Source organism: Heptranchias perlo, chromosome 23, assembly GCF_035084215.1.
Source record: "Heptranchias perlo isolate sHepPer1 chromosome 23, sHepPer1.hap1, whole genome shotgun sequence".
Lineage (NCBI taxonomy): Eukaryota > Metazoa > Chordata > Chondrichthyes > Hexanchiformes > Hexanchidae > Heptranchias > Heptranchias perlo.
In genome coordinates this window covers 697,106-721,946 of record NC_090347.1, presented here as the reverse complement: position 1 = coordinate 721,946, position 24,841 = coordinate 697,106, and the positions used below count along the sequence as shown (strand labels likewise).

The 24,841-nt window shown below is 48.9% G+C and overlaps 1 protein-coding gene across 1 annotated transcript in view; it reads left to right on the top strand.

Moving 5' to 3' along the window:
• The first annotated feature begins 358 nt into the window (after positions 1-358).
• The window catches only part of LOC137341343 (rab11 family-interacting protein 4-like), a 68,472-nt gene continuing 43,989 nt past the window's right edge, over positions 359-24,841 (top strand). The window contains exon 1 of the mRNA XM_068004468.1: positions 359-643. The gene's annotated coding sequence lies outside the window, so the exon portion shown is untranslated. The remainder of the gene's footprint in view (positions 644-24,841) is intronic.

The window sequence follows — 24,841 nt, the reverse complement described above, 5'->3', positions numbered from 1 at the left end:
CCAGACCGAGGTCTGGCCGGCAGAGTCTGACCAGCCACGAGAAAGTTGCTGTTCGACCATGGGGGGGGGGAGACAGCGTGTGGGGGGGATACTGAATTATTACAAAATGTGAGACCAAAACTACTAAAGGGATTCGGTGCAGTCTGTCCTGTTTGAAGTGAGTCGGTGGATTTAAATTTCTGCTCAGTGCCCCGTGAGGAGGGAGTGAGTTTGTGAGTTGGTGCCCAGGCTTACTCTGCCTCCCAGTAGATGGGTTGGGAATCACGTATGGAGCAGAGTGTAGAGTGACTGTAGAGTGACTGTCTCACATACTGAACACACAGGCGGGGGGAGGGGCTGGTGTTGTGATGGAATTTTCTGTGGCATGAAAGAGTTAGTCGTCAGTGTTACCGAGACGTCTTCCAGGACTCTGGTTCCCTCACAGTGTTGCTGAACAATAGACTCAGTGTGTGCAGGGGAGCAGGGCCCAGGCACTGAGCTCACAGACACCGTCAGACAGCAAAAGAGGTGAATCACGAAACCTGCTCCAATCCAGCGAAACCAGGAGTGTTCGGAGAAAAAGGAGAATTCGATCTCGGAGGTTCCCCGACCTCTGGGAGCAGAATTCGAGAGACCAGAAAGAGAATGAGTTCAATCCAAACAGGTCAGAGTTCCAACCACCCCACAGCTCACCTCCCTCCACCAACTCTCGAGCAGCCCTTTCAACTTGGAAGAGACGAGTTAATTCAAACCTGTTCTCGGTCGTTACTATTACTAGTTAATTCAAACCTGTTCTCGGTCGATACTGTTACTAGTTAATTCAAACCTGTTCTCGGTCGATACTGTTACTAGTTAATTCAAACCTGTTCTCGGTCGATACTGTTACTAGTTAATTCAAACCTGTTCTCAGTCGATACTGTTACTGGTTAATTCAAACCTGTTCTCGGTCGATACTGTTACTGGTTAATTCAAACCTGTTCTCGGTCGTTACTGTTACTGGTTAATTCAAACCTGTTCTCAGTCGATACTGTTACTGGTTAATTCAAACCTGTTCTCAGTCGATACTGTTACTAGTTAATTCAAACCTGTTCTCGGTCGATACTGTTACTAGTTAATTCAAACCTGTTCTCAGTCGATACTGTTACTAGTTAATTCAAACCTGTTCTCGGTCGATACTGTTACTAGTTAATTCAAACCTGTTCTCGGTCGATACTGTTACTGGTTAATTCAAACCTGTTCTTGGTCGATACTGTTACTAGTTAATTCAAACCTGTTCTCAGTCGATACTGTTACTAGTTAATTCAAACCTGTTCTCAGTCGTTACTGTTACTAGTTAATTCAAACCTGTTCTCGGTCGTTACTGTTACTAGTTAATTCAAACCTGTTCTCGGTCGATACTGTTACTGGTTAATTCAAACCTGTTCTCGGTCGATACTGTTACTGGTTAATTCAAACCTGTTCTCGGTCGTTACTGTTACTGGTTAATTCAAACCTGTTCTCGGTCGATACTGTTACTGGTTAATTCAAACCTGTTCTCGGTCGTTACTGTTACTGGTTAATTCAATCCTGTTCTCGGTCGTTACTGTTACTGGTTAATTCAAACCTGTTCTTGGTCGATACTGTTACTAGTTAATTCAAACCTGTTCTTGGTCGATACTGTTACTAGTTAATTCAAACCTGTTCTCGGTCATTACTGTTTCTGGTTAATTCAATTCTGTTCTCGGTCGTTACTGTTTCTGGTTAATTCAAACCTGATCTCAGTCGTTACTGTTACTAATTAATTCAAACCTGTTAATCAGGAGCAGTATCAACCAAGAATGGCATCAAATTAACCAAAAAGTTAGTATGCAGGTACAGCAAGCAATTAGGAAAGCAAATGGAATGTTGGCCTTTATTGCAAGGGGGTTGGAGTACAAGAGTAAGGAAGTCTTACTGCAATTATACAGGGCTTTGGTGAGACCTCACCTGGAGTACTGTGTACAGTTTTGTTCTCCTTATCTAAGGAAGGATATACTCGCCTTAGAGGCGGTGCAACGAAGGTTCACTAGATTAATTCCTGGGATGAGAGGGTTGTCCTGTGAGGAGAGATTGAGTAGAATGGGCCTATACTCTCTGGAGTTTAGAAGAATGAGAGGTGATCTCATTGAAACGTATAAGATTCTAAGAGGGCTTGACAGGGTAGATTCTGAGAGATTGTTTCCCCTGGCTGGAGAGTCTAGAACTAGGGGGCATAGTCTCAGGATAAGGGGTCGGTCATTTAAGACTGAGACGAGGAGGAATTTCTTCACTCAGAGGGCTGTGAATCTTTGGAATTCTCTACCCCAGAGAGCTGTGGATGCTGAGTCGTTGAATATATTCAAGGCTGAGATCGATGGATTTTTGGACTCTGGGGGAATCGAGGGATATGGGGATCGGGCGGGAAAGTGGAGTTGAGGTCGAAGGTCAGCCATGATCTTATTGAATGGCGGAGCAGGCTCGAGGGGCCGAATGGCCTACTCCTGCTCCTATTTCTTATGTTCTTATATTCTCGGTCGATACTGTTTCATATTGTGTCCAATTCTGGGCACCGCGCTTCAGGAAAGATGTGAAGACCTTAGAGAGGGTGCAGAAGAGATTTACTAGAATGATTCCAGGGATGAGGGACTTCAGTTACGTGGATAGATTGGAGAAGCTGGGGTTGTTCTGCTTGGATTGCTCCACCTTTACAGATGTGAGAGGGCCTGCAATCTGCAGATTGCTCCATGTGTACAGATGTGAGAGGGTCTGTGATCTGTAGAGTGCTGCACCTGTACAGATGTGAAAAGGACTGTGATCTGGAGATTGCTCCACTGTACAGATGTTAGAGGGTCTGTGATCTGGAGATTGCTCCACCTGTACAGATGTGAGAGGGTCTGTGACCTGGAGATTGCTCCACCTGTACAGATGTGAGAGGGTCTGTGATCTGCAGATTGCTCCACCTGTACAGATGTGAGAGGGTCTGTGACCTGGAGATTGCTCCACCTGTACAGATGTGAGAGGGTCTGTGACCTGGAGATTGCTCCACCTGTACAGATGTGTGAGGGTCTGTGACCTGGAGATTGCTCCACCTGTACAGAAGTGAGCGGAGCTGTTATCTGGAGATGGCTCCACCTGTACAGATGTGAGAGGGTCTGTGATCTGGAGATTGCTCCACCTGTACAGATGTGAGAGGTTCTGTGATCTGGAGATTGTTCCTCTGTACAGATGTGAGAGGGTCTGTGATCTACAGATTACTCCACCTGTACAGATGTGAAAGGGTCTGTGATCTGCAGATTGCTCCACCTGTACTGACGTTAAAGGGTCTGTAATCTGGAGATTGCTCCACCTGTACAGATGTGAAAGGGTCTGTGATCTGGAGATTGCTCCACCAGTACAGATGTGAGAGAGGCTGTGATCTTACGATTGTTCCCCCTGTACAGATGTGAGAGGTTCTGTGATCTGGAGATTGCTCCACCTGTACAGATGTGAGAGGTTCTGTGATCTGGAGATTGTTCCTCTGTACAGATGTGATAGAGTCCATGATCTTGAGATTGCTCCACCTGTACAGATGTGAGAGGTTCTGTGATCTGGAGATTGCTCCACCTGTACAGATGTGAGACGGTCTGTGATCTGCAGATTGCTCCACCTGTACAGATGTGAGATGGTCTGTGATCTGCAGTTTGCTCCACCTGTACAGATGTGAGAGGGTCTGTGATCTGCAGTTTGCTCCACCTGTACAGATGTGAAAGGGTCTGTGATCTGCAGTTTGCTCCACCTTTACAGATGTGAAAGGGTCTGTGATCTGCAGTTTGCTCCACCTGTACAGATGTGAGAGGGTCTGTGATCTGGAGATTGCTCCACCTGTACAGATGTGAGAGGGTCTGTGATCTGGAGATTGCTCCACCTGTACAGATGTGAGAGAGTCTGTGATCTGCAGTTTGCTCCACCTGTACAGATGTGAGACGGTCTGTGATCTGCAGTTTGCTCCACCTGCACAGATGTGAGAGGGTCTGTGATCTGGAGATTGCTCCACCTGTACAGATGTGAGAGGGTCTGTGATCTGGAGATTGCTCCACCTGTACAGATGTGAGAGGGTCTGTGATCTGCAGTTTGCTCCACCTGTACAGATATGAGAGGGTCTGTGATCAGCAGTTTGCTCCACCTGTACAGATGTGAGAGGGTCTGTGATCTGCAGTTTGCTCCACCTGTACAGATGTGAGAGAGTCTGTGATCTGCAGTTTGCTCCACCTGTACAGATGTGAGAGGGTCTGTGATCTGGAGATTGCTCCACCTGTACAGATGTGAGAGGGTCTGTGATCTGCAGTTTGCTCCACCTGTACAGATGTGAGAGGGTCTGTGATCTGCAGATTGCTCCACCTGTACAGATGTGAGAGGGTCTGTGATCTGCAGTTTGCTCCACCTGTACAGATGTGAGAGGGTCTGTGATCTGGAGATTGCTCCACCTGTACAGATGTGAGAGAGTCTGTGATCTGCAGTTTGCTCCACCTGTACAGATGTGAGAGGGTCTGTGATCTGCAGTTTGCTCCACCTGTACAGATGTGAGAGGGTCTGTGATCTGGAGATTGCTCCACCTGTACAGATGTGAGAGGGTCTGTGATCTGGAGATTGCTCCACCTGTACAGATGTGAGAGAGTCTGTGATCTGCAGTTTGCTCCACCTGTGCAGACGTGAGAGGGTCTGTGATCTGCAGTTTGCTCCACCTGTACAGATGTGAGAGGGTCTGTGATCTGGAGATTGCTCCACCTGTACAGATGTTTTATAAAGGTTCATCATAACTGCCTTGCTTTTATCTGTGCCTCTATTTATAAAGCCAAGGATCTTGTATGCTTTTTTAAGTCTTCTCAACTTGTCCTGCCACCTTCCAAGATTTGTGTACATACACCCCCTTTAAAATTGTATCATTTAGTTTATACTGCCTCTCCTCATTCTTCCTACTAAAATGAATTATTTCACGCTTCTCTGCGTTAAATTTCATCTGCCATGTACCTTCCCATTTCACCAATCTGTCTATGTCCTCCTGAAGTCTATTACTATCCTCCTCATTGTTTACTACATTTGTGAGTTTCATGTCACATGCATACTTTGAAATGATGCCCTGTATATCCAAGTCCAGGTCATTAATACATATCAGAGCAGTGGTCACAATACCATCCTCCAGGAAACACCACTGTATACTTTCCTCCAGGCTGATAAACCGTTCACTAATCTGCTTTCTAACCCTTAGCCAATTTTGTATCTAGGCTGCCAATGTCCCTTTAATCCCATGGGCTTCAATTTTGCTAATAAGTTTGTGTATGGTGAGCATTTGTATTGCTGATTATTCTGCTGCATTTCTTTTGCTTCTCTTATTACATGTTTATTCCCAGTTTTAATATCAGCTATTGCTCACTCTGCTTGGGCATTGTTGCCTTTGTTTGCTCCATAGGCTTAACCTTGCCTTCCTGCTGCCTGTTCACACCCAGTGGCCTCATTGCTGTCTCTCAAACTGGTATTGCCAGTATAGGGGTGACTGATCATGGGTGAAAGGAGAAAAAAGGGAAACAGAAGCAAATGCAAAACGCACAACCAACATTTTTACTATTTGTTTCATTATTTTTCACAAGATTACATAGAAACATAGAAAATAGGAGCAGGAGTAGGCCATTCGGCCCTTCAAGCCTGCTCCGCCATTCAATATGATCATGGCTGATTCTTTATCTCAATACCATATTCTCGCGCTCTCCCCATACCCCTTGATGCCTTTTATGTTTAGAAATCTAGCTCCTTCTTAAATATATTTAGTGACTTGGCCTCCTCAGCCTTCTGTGGTAGAGAATGCCACAATATATAGTGCCTTTAACGTAGTAAAACGTCCCAAGGCGCTTCACAGGAGCGATTATCAAACAAAATTTGACACCGAGTCACACAAGGAGATATTAGGACAGGTGACCAAAAGCTTGGTCAAAGAGGTAGGTTTTAAGGGGCATCTTAAAGCAGGAGAGAGAGGTAGAGAGGTTTAGGGAGGGAATTCCAGAGCTTCGGGCTGAGGCAGCTGAAGGCACGGCCGCCAATGGTGGAGCGATTAAAATCGGGGATGTGCAAGAGGCCAGAATTGGCCGCTCTACAATAACTTCCAGTTACACCAGAGGCTCCGTCCTGCTCACACACTTGGAGCTCATGTTGAGACCTACCCACGGCCCCTGCTCCTCCTCATTCAGAGGCGGCCCCTTGGCGACACCATCCAAAGGGATTGTGCCCAATTGTAACCGTGGCACTGTTTTTGGAGGGTGAATTTTGGTGTCAGTTCCAAACTCACCCATTGCCCCAAAAAAGGCCCAAGGGTTTGACACCACAGCCCCACTTAAACCCCGGGGGAGGGGGATTAGGGGCGCTCACAGTCCCATTCGTTTTAATGTGGGGGTTCAGGGGGCTCAGTCCGGTAGTGTTAATGTGGGGGTTCAGGGGGCTCAGTCCGGTAGTGTTAATGTGGGGGTTCAGGGGGCTCAGTCCGGTAGTGTTAATGTGGGGGTTCAGGGGGCTCAGTCCGGTAGTGTTAATGTGGGGGTTTAGGGGGCTCAGTCCGGTAGTGTTAATGTGGGGGTTCAGGGGGCTCAGTCCGGTAGTGTTAATGTGGGGGTTCAGGGAGGGCTCAGTCCAGTAGAGTTACTGTGGGGGTTCAGGGGGCTCAGTCCAATAGTGTTAATATGGGGTTTCAGGGGTTCAGTTGTGCAGTGTTAATATGGGGTTTCAGGGGTTCAGTCGTGTAGTGTTAATGTGAGGGTTCAGGGGGCTCAGTCATGAAATCTCATGGCATCAGGTCAAACATGGGTGAGGAAACCTCCTGCTGATTACCACCTACCGTCCTCCCTCAGCTGGTGAATCAGTCCTCCTCCATGTTGAGTACCACTTGGAGGAAGCACTGAGGGTAGCAAGGGCACAGAATGTACTCTGGGTGGGGGACTTCAATGTCCATCACCAAGAGTGGCTCGGTAGCACCACTACTGGACGAGTCCTGAAGGACATAGCTGCCAGACTGGGCCTGCGGCAGGTGGTGAGCGAACCAACACCAGGGAAAAACTTACTTGACCTCGTCCTCACCAATCTACCTGTCGCAAAGGCATCTGTCCATGACAGTATTGGTAGGAGTGACCACCGCACAGTCCTCGTGGAGACGAAGCCCTGTCTTCACGCTGAGGACACCATCCAACGTGTTGTGTGGCACTATCACCGTGCTAAATGGGATAGATTCAGAACAGATCCAGCAGCTCAAAACTGGGCATCCAGGAGGCGCTGTGGGCCATCAGCAGCAGCAGAATTGTATTCCAGCACAATCTGTAACCTCATGGCCCGGCATATTCCTCACTCTACCATTACCAACAAGCCAGGGGATCAACCCTGGTTCAATGAGGAGTGTAGAAGAGCATGCCAGGAGCAGCACCAGGCGTACCTAAAAATGAGGTGCCAACCTGGTAAAGCTACAACTCAGGACTACATGCATGCTAAACAGTGGAAGCAACATGCTATAGACAGAGCTAAGCGATTCCACAACCAACGGATTAGATCAAAGCTCTGCAGTCCTGCCACATCCAGTCGTGAATGGTGGTGGACAATTAAACAACTAACGGGAGGAGGAGGCTCTGCAAACATCCCCATCCTCAATGATGGCGGAGTCCAGCACGTGAGTGCAAAAGACAAGGCTGAAGCGTTTGCAACCATCTTCAGCCAGAAGTGCCGAGTGGATGATCCATCTCGGCCTCCTCCCGATATCCCCACCATCACAGAAGCCAGTCTTCAGCCAATTCGATTCACTTCACGTGATATCAAGAAACGGCTGAGTGCACTGGATACAGCAAAGGCTATGGGCCCCGACAACATCCCGGCTGTAGTGCTGAAGACTTGTGCTCCAGAACTACCTGCGCATCTCGCCAAACTGTTCCAGTACAGCTACAACACTGGCATCTACCCGACATGTGGAAAATTGCCCAGGTAGATCCTGTGCACAAAAAGCAGGACAAATCCAATCCGGCCAATTACCGCCCCATCAGTCTACTCTCAATCATCAGCAAAGTGATGGAAGGTGTCGTCGACAGTGCTATCAAGCAGCACTTACTCACCAATAACCTGCTCACCGATGCTCAGTTTGGGTTCCGCCAGGACCACTCAGCTCCAGACCTCATTACAGCCTTGGCCCAAACATGGACAAAAGAGCTGAATTCCAGAGGTGAGGTGAGAGTGACTGCCCTTGACATCAAGGCAGCATTTGACCAAGTGTGGCACCAAGGAGCCCTAGTAAAATTGAAGTCAATGGGAATCAGGGGGAAAACTCTCCAGTGGCTGGAGTCATACCTAGCACAAAGGAAGATGGTAGTGGTTGTTGGAGGCCAATCATCTCAGTCCCAGGACATTGCTGCAGGAGTTCCTCAGGGCAGTGTCCTCGGCTCAACCATCTTCAGCTGCTTCATCAATGACCTTCCCTCCATCATAAGGTCAGAAATGGGGATGTTCGCTAATGATTGCACAGTGTTCAGTTCCATTCACAACCCCTCAGATAATGAAGCAGTCTGTGCCCGCATGCAGCAAGATCTGGACAACATCCAGGCTTGAGCTGATAAGTGGCAAGTAACATTCGCGACAGACAATGACCATCTCCAACAAGAGAGAGTCTAATCACCTCCCCTTGACATTCAACGGCATTACCATCACCGAATCCCCCACCATCAACATCCTGGGGGTCACCATTGACCAGACACTTAACTGGACCAGCCATATAAATACTGTGGCTACAAGAGCAGGTCAGAGGCTGGGTATTCTGCGGCGAGTGACTCACCTCCTGACTCCCCAAAGCCTTTCCACCATCAGATGTGACCCGTGGAGTCCCACAGGGATCTGTCTTGGGGCCTCAATTATTCACAATATTTATTAACGACTTAGATGAAGGCATAGAAAGTCTCATATCTAAGTTTGCCGATGACACAAAGATTGGTGACATTGTAAGCAGTGTAGATGAAAACATAAAATTACAAAGGGATATTGATAGATTAGGTGAATGGGCAAAACTGTGGCAAATGGAATTCAATGTAGACAAATGTGAGGCCATCCACTTTGGATCAAAAAAGGATAGAACAGGGTACTTTCTAAATGGTAAAAAGTTAAAAATAGTGGATGTCCAAAGGGACTTAGGGGTTCTGGTACATAGATCATTGAAGTGTCATGAACAGGTGCAGAAAATAATCAAGAAGGCTAATGGAATGCTGGCCTTTATATCTAGAGGACTAGAGTACAAGGGGGCAGAAGTTATGCTGCAGCTATACAAAACCCTGGTTAGCCCGCACCTGGAATACTGTGAGCAGTTCTGGGCACCGCACCTTCGGAAGGACGTATTGGCCTTGGAGGGAGTGCAGCGTAGGTTTACTGGAATGATACCCGGACTTCAAGGGTTAAGTTACGAGGAGAGATTACACAAATTGGGGTTGTATTCTCTGGAGTTTCGAAGATTAAGGGGTGATCTGATCGAAGTTTATAAGATATTAAGGGGAACGGATAGGGTGGATAGAGAGAAACTATTTCCGCTGGTTGGGGATTTTAGGAGTAGGGGGCACAGTCTAAAAATTAGAGTCAGACCTTTCAGGAGCGAGATCAGAAAACATTTCTACACACAAAGGGTGGTAGAAGTTTGGAACTCTCTTCCGCAAACGGCAATTGATACTAGCTCAATTGCTAAATTTAAATCTGAGATAGATAGCTTTTTGGCAACCAAAGGCATTAAGGGATATGGGCCAAAGGCAGGTATATGGAGTTAGATCACAGATCAGCCATGATCTTATCAAATGGCGGAGCAGGCACGAGGGGCTGAATGGCCTACTCCTGTTCCTATGTTCCTATCTACAAGGCACAAGTCAGGAGTGTGATGGAATACTCTCCACTTGCCTGGATGAGTGCAGCTCCAGCAACACTCAAGAAGCTCGACACCATCCAGGACAAAGCTTGATTGGCACCCCATCCACCACCCTAAACATTCACTCCCTTCACCACCGGCGCACTGTGGCTGCAGTGTGTACCATCCACAGGATGCACTGCAGCATCTCGCCAAGGCTTCTTCGACAGCACCTCCCAAACCCGCGACCTCTACCACCTAGAAGGACAAGAGCAGCAGGCACATGGGAACAACACCACCTGCACGTTTCCCTCCAAGTCACACACCATCCCGACTTGGAAATATATCGCCGTTCCTTCATTGTCGCTGGGTCAAAATCCTGGAACTCCCTTCCTAACAGCACTGTGGGAGAACCGTCACCACACGGACTGCAGCGGTTCAAGAAGGTGGCTCACCACCACCTTCTCAAGGGCAATTAGGGATGGGCAATAAATGCCGGCCTCGCCAGCGACGCCCACATCCCATGAACTAATAAAAAAAAGTCCTGTAGTGTTAATGTGGGGGTTCAGGAGGCTCAGTCCTGTCGTGTTATTCTGCGGTTTCAGGGGGCTCAGCCTTGTGTTAATGTGGGGGTTCAGGGGGCTCAGTCCTGCAGTGCTAACGTGGGAGTTCAGGGAGTGGTTCAGTCCTGCAGTATTAATGTGGGGGTTCAGGGGGCTCAGTCCTGTCGTGTTAATGTGGGGGTTCAGGGAGGGGTTCAGTCCTGTAGTATTAATGTGCGGATTCAGGGGGCTCAGTCCTGTAGTATTAATGTGGGGGTTCAGGGAGGGGTTCAGTCCTGTAGTATTAATGTGCGGATTCAGGGGGCTCAGTCCTGTAGTATTAATGTGCGGATTCAGGGGGCTCAGTCCTGTAGTATTAATGTGGGGGTTCAGGGAGGGGTTCAGTCCTGTAGTGTTACTGTGGGGGTTCAGGGAGGGCATAGTCTGGTAGTGTTAATGTGGGGGTTCGGGGGGCTCACGGTCCTATTGTGTTGCTCTGCGGTTTCAGGGGGCTCAATCCTTTCATGTTAATGTGGGGGTTCAGTTGGTTCAGTCCTGCAGTGCTAACATGGGAGTTCAGGGAGGGGCGCAGTCCTGTAGTATTAATGTGGGGGTCAGGGGCGCAGTCCTGCGGCGTTAATGTGAGGTTTCAGGGGGCTCAGTCTAGTGATGATAATGTGCGGATTCTGGGGGCTCACTGTCCTGTAGTGTCACTCTGTGGTTTCAGGGGGCTTAGTCCTGTAGTGTTATTGTGGGGGTTCAGGGGGCTCAGTCCTGTGGTATTAATATGGGGGTTCAGGGGGCTCAGTCCTGTGGTATTAATGTGGGGGTTCAGGGGGCTCAGTCGTGTAGTATTAATGTGGGGGTTCAGGGGGCTCAGTCCTGTGGTATTAATATGGGGGTTCAGGGGGCTCAGTCCTGTGGTATTAATGTGGGGGTTCAGGGGGCTCAGTCCTGTGGTATTAATGTGGGGGTTCAGGGGGCTCAGTCCTGTGGTATTAATGTGGGGGTTCAGGGGGCTCAGTCTTGTATTAATGTGGGGGTTCAGGGGGCTCAGTCCTGTATTAATATGGGGGTTCAGGGGGCTCAGTCTTGTATTAATGTGGGGGTTCAGGGGGCTCAGTCCTGTGGTATTAACATGGGGGTTCAGGGGGCTCAGTCTTGTATTAATATGGGGGTTCAGGGGGCTCAGTCTTGTATTAATATGGGGGTTCAGGGGGGTTGATAATCCTGGTTTTTAGGGGACGCTCAGAGCTGGTCAGAGCTAGTTCGGGGACTGGTGAAAGGTTCAGGGAAACTCCGACACAGCTCAACAACTGACATCATTTAACTGATAACAGCAGGTCTGCTGACCGGGACTCGGTAAATATTTAATGACCTGGTTTACACATCAACATCAATAATAAACTGGGGATCAACATTAAGCTGTGCCTCTGGGTGTTAGTGAGTCCACTCAACCAGTAAACCACCAAAATCCCCCAGCAAACATTCACCCCAAGAGGCCCTCATCAGAGGGGTTACTGAGTGAGAGTGTGAGGGAGAGGGATTAACTCTCACTCCCTCTGACCCTCTCACCCTCCTTTAGGGATGTGGAGGTGGGATTAGGAGTGACTCCGAGCTGCGCTCCCTCTTCCTGAGGACTTGTCCCAGTTGATGTTTCCCCTTTTGAATATTGAGCCCATTGTGAATGAGAGTGGGGTCCCTCGGTCCCTCGGTCCCTCGGTCAGGTTGTGAGTTATTGATGGTGGGATGGAGATGGATTCGGTTCCACCCTCCCTGAACTGTGGTGTAAACAGGATCGGTCTCAGCTCCAGTATCTGGGCAAAGGGCAGGAGAGGAGTGGCCAGGTATCAGAGCCAGTTCCTGGGGGAGTGAATGGTCAGTCCGGGCTCATCTCTAACTCGAGCAGAGACTTGGGGCAGTGAGTGGCTCTGAGGCACGGTCCCACTCCGGGTCTCACTCCAGGTCCCACTCCAGGTCCCACTCCAGGTCTCACTCCAGGTCACTCACTGAATCTGCTCAGTCTGTGGCCTCAATGAAGAAAACAGACACTAAGAAATCGACGAGACTTCAACGGTGGAACTGAGAGCCGGGTAAGAGAGATGTGGAACTGAGAGCCGATTAAGAGAGATGTGGAACTGAGAGCTGGGTAAGAGAGATGTGGAACTGAGAGCCGATTAAGAGAGATGTGGAACTGAGAGCTGGGTAAGAGAGATGTGGAACTGAGAGCCGATTAAGAGAGATGTGGAACTGAGAGCCGATTAAGAGAGATGTGGAACTGAGAGCCGGGTAAGAGAGATGTGGAACTGAGAGCCGGGTAAGAGAGATGTGGAACTGAGAGCCGATTAAGAGAGATGTGGAACTGAGAGCCGATTAAGAGAGATGTGGAACTGAGAGCCGGGTAAGAGAGATGTGGAACTGAGAGCCGATTAAGAGAGATGTGGAACTGAGAGCCGATTAAGAGAGATGTGGAACTGAGAGCCGGTTAAGAGAGATGTGGAACTGAGAGACAGGTAAGAGAGATGTGGAACTGAGAGCTGGGTAAGAGAGATGTGGATCTGAGAGCCGATTAAGAGAGATGTGGAACTGAGACCCTCTTTCCCTGAGTACTCACTCGTGACCCTCTTTCCCCGAGTACTCACTGGTGACCCTCTTTCCCCGAGTACTCACTGGTGACCCTCTTTCCCCGAGTACTCACTGGTGACCCTCTTTCCCCTGAGTACTCACTGGTGACCCTCTTTCCCCTGAGTACTCACTGGTGACCCTCTTTCCCCGAGTACTCACTGGTGACCCTCTTTCCCCGAGTACTCACTGGTGACCCTCTTTCCCCGAGTACTCACTGGTGACCCTCTTTCCCCTGAGTACTCACTGGTGACCCTCTTTCCCTGAGTACTCACTCGTGACCCTCTTTCCCCTGAGTACTCACTGGTGACCCTCTTTCCCCGAGTACTCACTGGTGACCCTCTTTCCCCGAGTACTCACTGGTGACCCTCTTTCCCCTGAGTACTCACTGGTGACCCTCTTTCCCCTGAGTACTCACTGGTGACCCTCTTTCCCCTGAGTACTCACTGGTGACCCTCTTTCCCCTGAGTACTCACTGGTGACCCTCTTTCCCCTGAGTACTCACTGGTGACCCACACTGAGTCAAGTTCATTGAGTGTTTGTCCCTGGAACCCTTCCCGTTACTCCCCCACCCTCCCCCCCGCCGACACCGGGGCACAATCGGTACCTGTGATTGGGTCTTTGGCCATTCCAGCCCTTGTCGTGGTTTAAGTGAATCAATGATAGTTCCAGGTTCTCCGCGCTCTCACTCTGCCCTTAGTCTTAGTCCTAACGCAGTAATTTAAGGAGTGATTAGTGAGGTGGTGTGTGTTTGGTTACAGGCCTCACCTGCTCTGGTTACAGATAACACCCATTACATAACGCGCATCAAGGTAGATAAATCTCCGGGACCTGATGAAATGTATCCCAGGACGTTATGGGAGGTTAGGGAGGAAATTGCAGGTCCCCTAGCAGAGATATTTGAATCATCGACAGCTACAGGTGAGGTGCCTGAAGATTGGAGGGTAGCAAATGTTGTGCCTTTGTTTAAGAAGGGCGGCAGGGAAATGCCTGGGAACTACAGACCGGTGAGCCTGACATCTGTAGTGGGTAAGTTGTTAGAGGGTATTCTGAGGGACAGGATCTACAGGCATTTGGAGAGGCAGGGACTGATTAGGAACAGTCAGCATGGTTTTGTGAGAGGAAAATCATGTCTCACGAATTTGATTGAGTTTTTTGAAGGGGTAACCAAGAAGATAGATGAGGGCTGTGCAGTAGACGTGGTCTACATGGACTTTAGCAAAGCCTTTGACAAGGTACCGCATGGTAGGTTGTTACATAAGGTTAAATCTCATGGGATCCAAGGTGAGGTAGCCAATTGGATACAAAATTGGATTGATGGCAGAAGACAGAGGGTGGTTGTAGAGGGTTGTTTTTCGGACTGGAGGCCTGTGACCAGCGGTGTGCCTCAGGGATCGGTGCTGGGTCCGCTGTTATTTGTTATTTATATTAATGATTTGGATGAGAATTTAGGAGGCATGGTTAGTAAGTTTGCAGATGACACCAAGATTGGTGGCATTGTGGACAGTGAAGAAGGTTATCTAGGATTGCAACGGGATCTTGATAAATTGGGCCAGTGGGCCGATGAATGGCAGATGGAGTTTAATTTAGATAAATGTGAGGTGATGCATTTTGGTAGGTCGAATCGGGCCAGGACCTACTCCGTTAATGGTAGGGCGTTGGGGAGAGTTATAGAACAAAGAGATCTAGGAGTACAGGCTCATAGCTCCTTGAAAGTGGAGTCACAGGTGGATAGGGTGGTGAAGAAGGCATTCGGCATGCTTGGTTTCAATGGTCAGAACATTGAATACAGGAGTTGGGATGTCTTGTTGAAGTTGTACAAGACATTAGTAAGGCCACACTTGGAATACTGTGTACAGTTCTGGTCACCCTATTATAGAAAGGATATTATTAAACTAGAAAGAGTGCAGAAAAGATTTACTAGGATGCTACCGGGACTTGATGGTTTGACTTATAGGGAGAGGTTAGATAGACTGGGACTTTTTTCCCTGGAGAGTAGGAGGTTTAGGGGTGATCTTATAGAAGTCTATAAAATAATGAGGGGCATAGATAAGGTAGATAGTCAAAATCTTTTCCCAAAGGTCGGGGAGTCTATAACGAGGGGACATAGATTTAAGGTGAGAGGGGAGAGATACAAAAGGGTCCAGAGGGGCAATTTTTTCACTCAAAGGGTGGTGAGTGTCTGGAACGAGCTGCCAGAGGCAGTAGTAGAGGCGGGTACAATTTTGTCTTTTAAAAAGCATTTGGACAGTTACATGGGTAAGATGGGTATAGAGGGATATGGGCCAAGTGCAGGCAATTGGGACTAGCTTAGTGGTATAAACTGGGCGACATGGACATGTTGGGCCGAAGGGCCTGTTTCCATGTTGTAAACTTCTATGATTCTATAATGTCCCAATATCAGGTAGAGATCGGACGCTGGAGGCTGCAGTGTGACCAGAGAACCTGCAGGGAACAGATCCCTGGGCTCAGTACTGCCCCACACAGAGCTCGATCCCCATCCTCGATCCCGAGCCCGATCCTCGAGCCCGATCCTCGATCCGGAGCCCGATCCTCGATCCCGAGCCCGATCCTCGATCCCGAGCCCGATCCTCGATCCCGAGCCCGATCCTCGATCCCGAGCCCGATCCTCGATCCCGAGCCCGATCCTCGATCCCGAGCCCGATCCTCGATCCCGAGCCCGATCCTCGATCCGGAGCCCGATCCTCGATCCCGAGCCCGATCCTCGATCCCGAGCCCGATCCTCGATCCCGAGCCCGATCCTCGATCCGGAGCCCTCCCCACCCCTCCTGTCCCCTCCCCTCCCTTCCCTTCCCTCTGCCCCACCCCTGCTCCCTCACAGCCAGGCCCTATCCTGTCCTCACTACCCCCCCCCCTCCATACTCACACCTCCCAGCTGGGGCTGTTCATTTCCCTCTCCCTAACCCCAGGGCTCTGAGACCAATTCAACCGCCCCCCCTCACTGTCCCAGCTCAGATCAGATAACTCCAAGCAGAGCAGAGATGACCCTGAATGGTCCAGGTCTGCGCAGCTCGGTGACACAGCTGGTGGGGACTGAGCCGCCAAGCTCAGGACTGATATCTACTTGAGGGACAGAGCATGCAAACTTAAGAGTGCACCAGCAGATAAGGCTAGAGGTTGCAAAAATAGTAAAAAGACAGCACTAAAGGCTTCGTATGGTCAATGTAACCCCACTATTTAAAAAAGGAGGGAGAGAGAAAACGGAACTACAGACCGGTTAGCCTAACATCAGTAGTGGGGAAAATGCTAGAGTCTATTATAAAAGATGTGATAACAGGACACTTGGAAAATATCAACAGGAATAGACAAAGTCAACATGGATTTATGAAAGGGAAATCATATTTGACAAACCTACTGGAGTTTTTTGAGGATGTAACTGGTAGAATAGATAAGGGAGAACCAGTGGATGTGGTGTACTTGGATTTTCAGAAGGCTTTTGATAAAGTCCCACGTAAGAGGTTAGTGTACAAAATTAAAGCACATGGGATTGGGGGGAATATACTGGCATGGATTGAAAATTGGTTAACAGACAGGAAACAGAGAGTAGGAATAAACGGGTCTTTTTCAGGGTGGCAGGCAGTGACTAGTGGGGTACCACAGGGATCAGTGCTTGGGCCCCAGCTATTCACAATATATATCAATGATTTGGATGAGGGAACTAAATGTAATATTTCCAAGTTTGCTGACGACACAAAACTAGGTGGGATTGTGAGTTGTGAGGAAGATGCAAAGAGGCTTCAAGGCGATTTAGACAAGTTGAGTGAGTGGGCAAATACATGGCAGATGCAGTATAATGTGGATAAATGTGAAGTTATCCACTTCAGAAGGAAAAACAGAAAGGCAGAGTATTATTTAAATGGTGATAGATTGGGGAATGTTGATGTACAAAGGGACCTGGGTGTCCTTGTACACCAGTCACTGAAAGCAAACATGCAGGTGCAGCAAACAGTTAGGAAGGCAAATGGTATGTTGGCCTTCATTGCGAGAGGATTTGAGTACAGGAGCAAGGATGTCTTACTGCAGTTATACAGGGCCTTGGTGAGACCACACCTGGAGTATTGTGTGCAGTTTTGGTCTCCTTACCTAAGAAAGGATATACTTGCCATAGAGGGAGTGCAGCGAAGGTTCACCAGACTGATTCCTGGGATGGCAGGACTGTCGTGTGAGGAGAGATTGGGTCAACTTGGCCTGTATTCACTCGAGTTTAGAAGAATGAGAGGGGATCTCATTGAAACATATAAAATTCTGACAGGGCTAGACAGACTGGATGCAGGGAGGATGTTTCCCCTGGCTGGGGGGGTCCAGAACGAGGGGTCACAGTCTCAGGATACGGGGTAGGACATTTAGGACTGAGATGAGGAGAAATTTCTTCACTCAGAGGGTGGTGAACCTGTGGAATTCTCTACCACAGAAGGCTGTGGAGGCCAAGTCACTGAATATATTTAAGAAGGAGCTAGATAGATTTCTTGACACAAAAGGCATCAAGGGGTATGGGGAGAGAGCGGGAATATGGTATTGAGATAGAGGATCAGCCATGATCATATTGAGTACGGAGCAGGCTGGAAGGGCCGAATGGCCTACTCCTGCTCCTATTTTCTATGTTTCTATGATTCTGTGTATCTGAATGTGTGTAGCATTCATAACAAAATGGATGAATTGACAGCTTCAATAGAAATAACTATGTACGATCTGAGAGCCATTACAGAGACATGGCTGCCAGGTGACAAAGACTGGAACCTGAATATTCAAGGGTACTTGACATTTCGGACGGACAGGAAGCTGGGAGAAGGTGGAGGGGTCGCTCTGTTAATGAAGGATGACATGAGTATAATAGTGAGAAATGACCTTAGTTCTAAAGACCAAGATGTAGAATCAGTTTGGGTAGAGATAAGAAATAGTAAAGGCACGAAGTCACTTGTGGGAGTAATTTATAGGCCCCCGAACAGTAACCACTCTGTAGGACAGGGTATACAGGAAGAAATAATGGGGGCTTGTGAGAAAGGAGCAGCGATAATCATGGGTGATTTTAATCTACATATAGACTGGAAAAATCTGATTGGCAAAGGTATCCTGGAAGATGAGTTCATCGAGTGCTTTTGGATAGTTTCTTAGAGCAGCACGTTCTAGAGCCAACCAGAGAGCATGCTGTTCTAGATCTGGTAATGTGTAAAGAGACAGGATTAATTAATGACCTCATTGTAAAGGAGCCTCTAGGTAGCAGTGATCACAATATGATTGAATTTCACATTCAGTTTGAGGGAGAGAAGAGTAAGTCTAAGACTAGTGTTTTAAACTTAAATAAGGGCAATTATGAGGGCATGAAGCCAGAGCTGGCTAAAGTGAACTGGGAACTTAGGCTAAGGGATAGGTCAGTAGAGAGGCAGTGGCAGACATTTAATGAGATATTTCATAACACTCAGCAAAGATACATTCCAGTGAGAAAGAAAGACTCTGGGGAAGGACGTACCGTCCGTGGCTAACGAAGGAAGTTAAAGATAGAATCAAATTGAAAGAAAAAGCATTCAATTCCGTCAAGATTAGTGGCAGGTCAGAAGATTGGACAGAATATAAAAAACAGCAAAGAATGACTAAAAGAATAATAAGGAGAGAGAAATTAGAGTACGAGAGAAAGCTAGCTAGAAATATAAAAACAGATAGTAAGAGTTTTTACAGGTATTTAAAAAGGAAAAGAGTAAGTAAAGTGAGCGTTGGTCCTCTAGAGAGTGAGTCTGGGGAATTAATAATGGAGAACAAGGAAATGGCGGATGAATTGAACAGATATTTTGCATCCGTCTTCACTGTAGAGGATACAAATAACATGCCAGAAATAATTGTGAATCAAGAGGTGAAAGGGAGGGAGGAACTTAAAACATTTACAATCACCAGGGAAAGGGTTTGAAAAAAATATTAGAACTAAAAGCTGACAAGTCCCCAGGTCCTGACTGACTTCATCCTAGGATCTTAAAAGAAGTGGCTGCAGAGATAGTAGATGCATCGGTATTAATTTTCCAAAATTCCCTAGATTCTGGAAGGGTCCCATCAGATTGGAAAATAGTGAATGTAACTCCTCCATTCAAGAAAGGAGGGAGACAGAAAGCAGGAAACTACAGGCCAGTTAGCTTAACATCTGTCATAGGGAAAATGCTGGAATCTATTATTAAGGAGGTTATAGCAGGGCACTTAGAAAATCTCAATGCAATCAGGCAGAGTCAACACGGCTTTGTGAAAGGGAAATCGTGTTTGACTAATTTATTAGAGTTCTTTGAGGAAGTAACAAGCAACGTGGATAAAGGGGATCCTGTGGATGTAGTGTACTTGGATTTCCAGAAGGCTTTTGACAAGGTGCCACATCAAAGGCTACTTCACAAAATAAGAGCTCATGGTGTAGGGGGTAACATATTAGCATGGATAAAGGATTGGTTAGCTAACAGGAAATAGAGGGTAGACATAAATGGGTCATTTTCAGGTTGGCAAGATGTAATGAGTGGAGTGCCACAGGGATCAGTGCTTGGGCCTCAACTATTTACAATCTATATCAATGACTTGGATGAAGGGACCGAATGTATGGTTGTTAAATTTGCTGATAACACAAAGGTAGGTAGGAAAGTAAGTGGTGAAGAGGACATAAGGAGTCTGCAAAGGGATATAGATAGGTTAAGTGAGTGGGCAAAAATTTGGCAGATGGAATATAATGTGGAGAAATGTGAACTTGTCCACTTTGGCAGAAGGAATAGAAAAGCAGTATATTATTTAAATGGAGAGAGATTGCAGAACTCTGAGGTACAGAGGGATCTGGGTGTCCGAGTACATGAATCACAAAAAGTTAGTATGTAGGTACAGCAAGTGATTAGGAAGGCGAATGGAATGTTGTCATTTATTGCAAGGGGAATGGAATATAAAAGTCGAGATGTTTTGCTACAGTTGTACAGGGAATTGGAGAGACCACATCCAGAATACTGTGGGCAGTTTAGGTCTCCTTATTTAAGATAGGACATAATTGCTTTAGAGGCGGCTCAGAGAAGGTTCACTCAGAGTGAGGGCCAGAGCGTGGGCCAGAGTGAGGGTCAGAGTGAAGCCCAGAGCCCAGGCCAGAGCGTGGGCCAGAGTGAGGCCCAGAGTAATAGAGGGTATAAGGGGCTGAGAGGAATCAAAAGGATTAACCAGAGTCACTGTTCCCAACTGAAGAGGGACAGACTGGGAAAAGGCAGATTTGGGGAGTAATCGATAATTGGAACAGGATTCCGGTTGGGGAGCAATAAACCCTGGGGGGGGGGGGGGAACAGTGGGATTGTGTGTCTGTCTCCCCCCCACACACAATCCCACTGTCCCCCCCGCCACAGGGTTTATTGCTCCCCAACTGGAATCCAGTTCCAATTATCAATTACTCCCTCACTCTGGCCCTCAATCTGACCCTTGCTCTGACCCTCAATCTGACCCTCGCTCTGACCCTCACTCTGGCCCTCACTCTGGCCCTCACTCTGGCCCTCGCTCTGACCCTCGCTCTGACCCTCAATCTGACCCTCGCTCTGACCCTCAATCTGACCCTCGCTCTGACCCTCGCTCTGACCCTCGCTCTGGCCCTCAATCTGACCCTCAATCTGACCCTCGCTCTGACCCTCAATCTGACCCTCAATCTGACCCTCGCTCTGGCCCTCAATCTGACCCTCAATCTGACCCTCGCTCTGGCCCTCACTCTGGCCCGCGCTCTGGCCCTCAATCTGACCCTCAATCTGACCCTCGCTCTGACCCTCGCTCTGACCCTCGCTCTGGCCCTCAATCTGACCCTCAATCTGACCCTCGCTCTGACCCTCAATCTGACCCTCAATCTGACCCTCGCTCTGGCCCTCAATCTGACCCTCAATCTGACCCTCGCTCTGGCCCTCACTCTGGCCCGCGCTCTGGCCCTCAATCTGACCCTCAATCTGACCCTCGCTCTGGCCCTCACTCTGGCCCGCGCTCTGGCCCTCAATCTGACCCTCGCTCTGACCCTCACTCTGGCCCTCACTCTGGCCCTCACTCTGGCCCGCGCTTTGGCCCTCACTCTGGCCCTCACTCTGGCCCTCACTCTGGCCCTCGCTCTGGCCCTCGCTCTGGCCCAGGCTCCTTTGAGTGCAGTTCACCACTGGCAGTTCTGAATCACTCAGTTGTGCGTTTTTTATTTGTTGATGGGATTGGTGGTAGAGGTCGTGGGTTTGGGAGGTACTGTCGAAGAAACCTTGGCGAGTTGCTGCAGTGCATCCTGTGGATGGTGCACACTGCAGCCACAGTGTGCCGGTGGTGAAGGGAGTGAATGTTTAGGGTGGATATTTCGGGTGGGGGAGGGGTGGATATTCGGGGTGGGGGAGGGGTGGATATTTCGGGTGGGGGAGGGGTGGATATTCGGGGTGGGGGAGGGGTGGATATTTCGGGTGGGGGAGGGGTGGATATTCGGGGTGGGGGAGGGGTGGATATTCGGGGTGGGGGAGGGGTGGATATTTCGGGTGGGGGAGGGGTGGATATTCGGGGTGGGGGAGGGGTGGATATTCGGGGTGATTTTAATCTTACCCGTCTAGCAGGAAGCCAAAGATTGACTTCAATGGGCAGTGAATTAAGAGGCTGGTCTGACCCATGGGCCCAGTGGAGAGGTTGCGATCGAGCTTTGTCCTGGACGGTGTCGAGATTTTGTCGAGTGTCGAGATTTTGTCGAGATTGTCGAGTGTCGAGGTTGTCGAGTGTCGAGGTTGTCGAGTGTCGAGGTTGTCGAGTGTCGAGGTTGTCGAGTGTCGAGGTTGTCGAGTGTCGAGGTTGTCGAGTGTCGAGATTTTGTCGAGTGTCGAGATTGTCGAGTGTCGAGGTTGTCGAGTGTCGAGATTTTGTCGAGTGTCGAGATTGTCGAGTGTCGAGATTTTGTCGAGTGTCGAGGTTGTCGAATGTCGAGATTGTCGAGATTGTCGAGTGTCGAGGTTGTCGAGTGTTGAGATCTTGTCGAGTGTCGAGGTTGTCGAGTGTCGAGGTTGTCGAGTGTCGAGGTTGTCGAGTGTTGAGATTTTGTCGAGTGTCGAGGTTGTCGAGTGTCGAGATTTTGTCGAGTGTCGAGGTTGTCGAGTGTCGAGATTTTGTCGAGTGTCGAGGTTGTCGAGTGTCGAGATTTTGTCGAGTGTCGAGGTTGTCGAATGTCGAGATTGTCGAGATTGTCGAGTGTTGAGGTTGTCGAGTGTCGAGGTTGTCGAGTGTCGAGATTTTGTCGAGTGTCGAGATTGTCGAGTGTCGAGGTTGTCGAGTGTCGAGATTTTGTCAAGTGTCGAGGTTGTCGAGTGTCGGGGTTGTCGAGTGTCGAGATTTTGTCGAGATTGTCGAGTGTCGAGATTTTGTCGAGTGTCGAGGTTGTCGAGTGTCGAGGTTGTCGAGTGTCGAGATTTTGTCGAGTGTCGAGATTGTCGAGTGTCGAGGTTGTCGAGTGTCGAGATTTTGTCGAGTGTCGAGATTGTCGAGTGTCGAGATTTTGTCGAGTGTCGAGGTTGTCGAATGTCGAGATTGTCGAGATTGTCGAGTGTTGAGGTTGTCGAGTGTCGAGGTTGTCGAGTGTCGAGATTTTGTCGAGTGTCGAGGTTGTCGAGTGTCGAGGTTGTCGAGTGTCGAGGTTGTCGAGTGTCGAGGTTGTCGAGTGTCGAGGTTGTCGAGTGTCGAGGTTGTCGAGTGTCGAGGTTGTCGAGTGTCGAGATTTTGTCGAGTGTCGAGGTTGTCGAGTGTCGAGATTTTGTCGAGTGTCGAGGTTGTCGAGTGTCGAGATTTTGTCGAGTGTCGAGGTTGTCGAATGTCGAGATTGTCGAGATTGTCGAGTGTTGAGGTTGTCGAGTGTCGAGGTTGTCGAGTGTCGAGATTTTGTCGAGTGTCGAGATTGTCGAGTGTCGAGGTTGTCGAGTGTCGAGGTTGTCGAGTGTCGAGGTTGTCGAGTGTCGAGGTTGTCGAGTGTCGAGATTTTGTCGAGTGTCGAGGTTGCCGAGTGTCGAGATTTTGTCGAGTGTCGAGGTTGTCGAGTGTCGAGATTGTCGAGGTTGTCGAGTGTCGAGGTTGTCGAGTGTCGAGATTTTGTCGAGTGTCGAGATTGTCGAGTGTCGAGATTGTCGAGTGTCGAGGTTGTCGAGTGTCGAGTGTCGAGATTGTCGAGTGTCGAGGTTGTCGAGTGTCGAGATTGTCGAGTGTCGAGGTTGTCGAGTGTCGAGGTTGTCGAGTGTCGAGATTGTCGAGTGTCGAGGTTGTCGAGTGTCGAGATTGTCGAGTGTCGAGGTTGTCGAGTGTCGAGATTGTCGAGTGTCGAGATTGTCGAGTGTCGAGGTTGTCGAGTGTCGAGGTTGTCGAGTGTTGTTCCTCACGCACTGGGCCCCTCACAATATCTGAATGAGTTTTATGCTTTGGGCCCTGGCGATTGGTGGAGCCGAATATCTCACCATCGATCCCCGGCCGCCGACTAAAGGTCACTAAAAATAAATTCAAACCCCTTCGTGTGGAGCTCAGACGAGCCGGGATTCTCCCCCTGACCGCAGTCCTCGCGATCTCCCCGCCCGTCCCACCAATCACCACTCCCGCTTCACCCCTCACATGTCTGGGCCCGTGTCTGGGCCCGTGTCTGGGCCGTGTCTGGGCCCGTGTCTGGGCCGTGTCTGGGCCCGTGTCTGGGCTGGGTCTGGGCCCGTGTCTGGGCTGGGTCTGGGCCGTGTCTGGGCCCGTGTCTGGGCCGGGTCTGGGCTGGGTCTGGGCGCGGTCCCATTTCAGGGCCAAAAATGGGTCTAAGGAATTTCCACCCCATAATCTTAAAATTAGAGCCGGGACGTTCAGGGGTGATGTCGGGAAGCATTTCTTCACACAAAGGGGAGTGGGAATCTGGAACTCTCTCCCCCAAAAATAGGCTGTGGATTCTGGGGGTCAATTGGAGCTTTCAAGACTGAGATCGATAGATAATTTTATTTGGGTGAGGGTATCGAGGGATACGTAGCAAAGGCAGGTAAATGGGGTTGAGGTACAGATCAGCCATGATCTAATCGAATGACGGAACAGGTTCGAGGGGCTGAATGGCCTCCTCCTGTTCCCATGTAAAACTCATTACAGGAACTGACTGTAACAGTCTGGAATAAAAGGAGTTCTTTGCTTCTCTCAGAGCCCTGGATCTCCCGCTGAAGGGGCCATTAAAGGTCAATGTTTCGCACCCAGTCTGGTTTTCTTGTTATTTTGGAAACATCCCTTGCCCCAGGTCGGGGACCGAGCCTCCAATCACAGCCTGCTTCACATTTACAAACCTTTCACACTATTATTAGAATTCTCTTTGTTTCTTTGAACTTGTGTTTGTCAGATTACAAACCCTCTGATATAAAAGTGTTTATTTTCACCTTGGATCCATGAATCATCTGTTCTTATTGCTGCCTGAACCCAGGATGCTTGTGGTTCAAGGCACGAGGGCTGTTTGAATAAATCTCAGTCACATCTCTTTACAGAACCTATCCGCTCCTGAAGACACTTATCTCAATGACCCTGTGTGACCCCTGACTCTTCCTGTGTGACCCTGACCCTATGTGACCCTGACCCTTCCCTTGTGACCCTGACCCTATGTGACCCTGACCCTTCCCTTGTGACCCTGACCCTGTGTGACCCTGATCCTTCCTGTGTGACATAAGAACATAAGAAATAGGAGCAGGAATAGGCCAATCGGCCCCTCGAGCCTGCTCCGCCATTCAATAAGATCATGGCTGATCTGATCCTAACCTCAAATCTAAATTCATGTCCAATTTCCTGCCCGCTCCCCGTAACCCCTAATTCCCTTTACTTCTAGGAA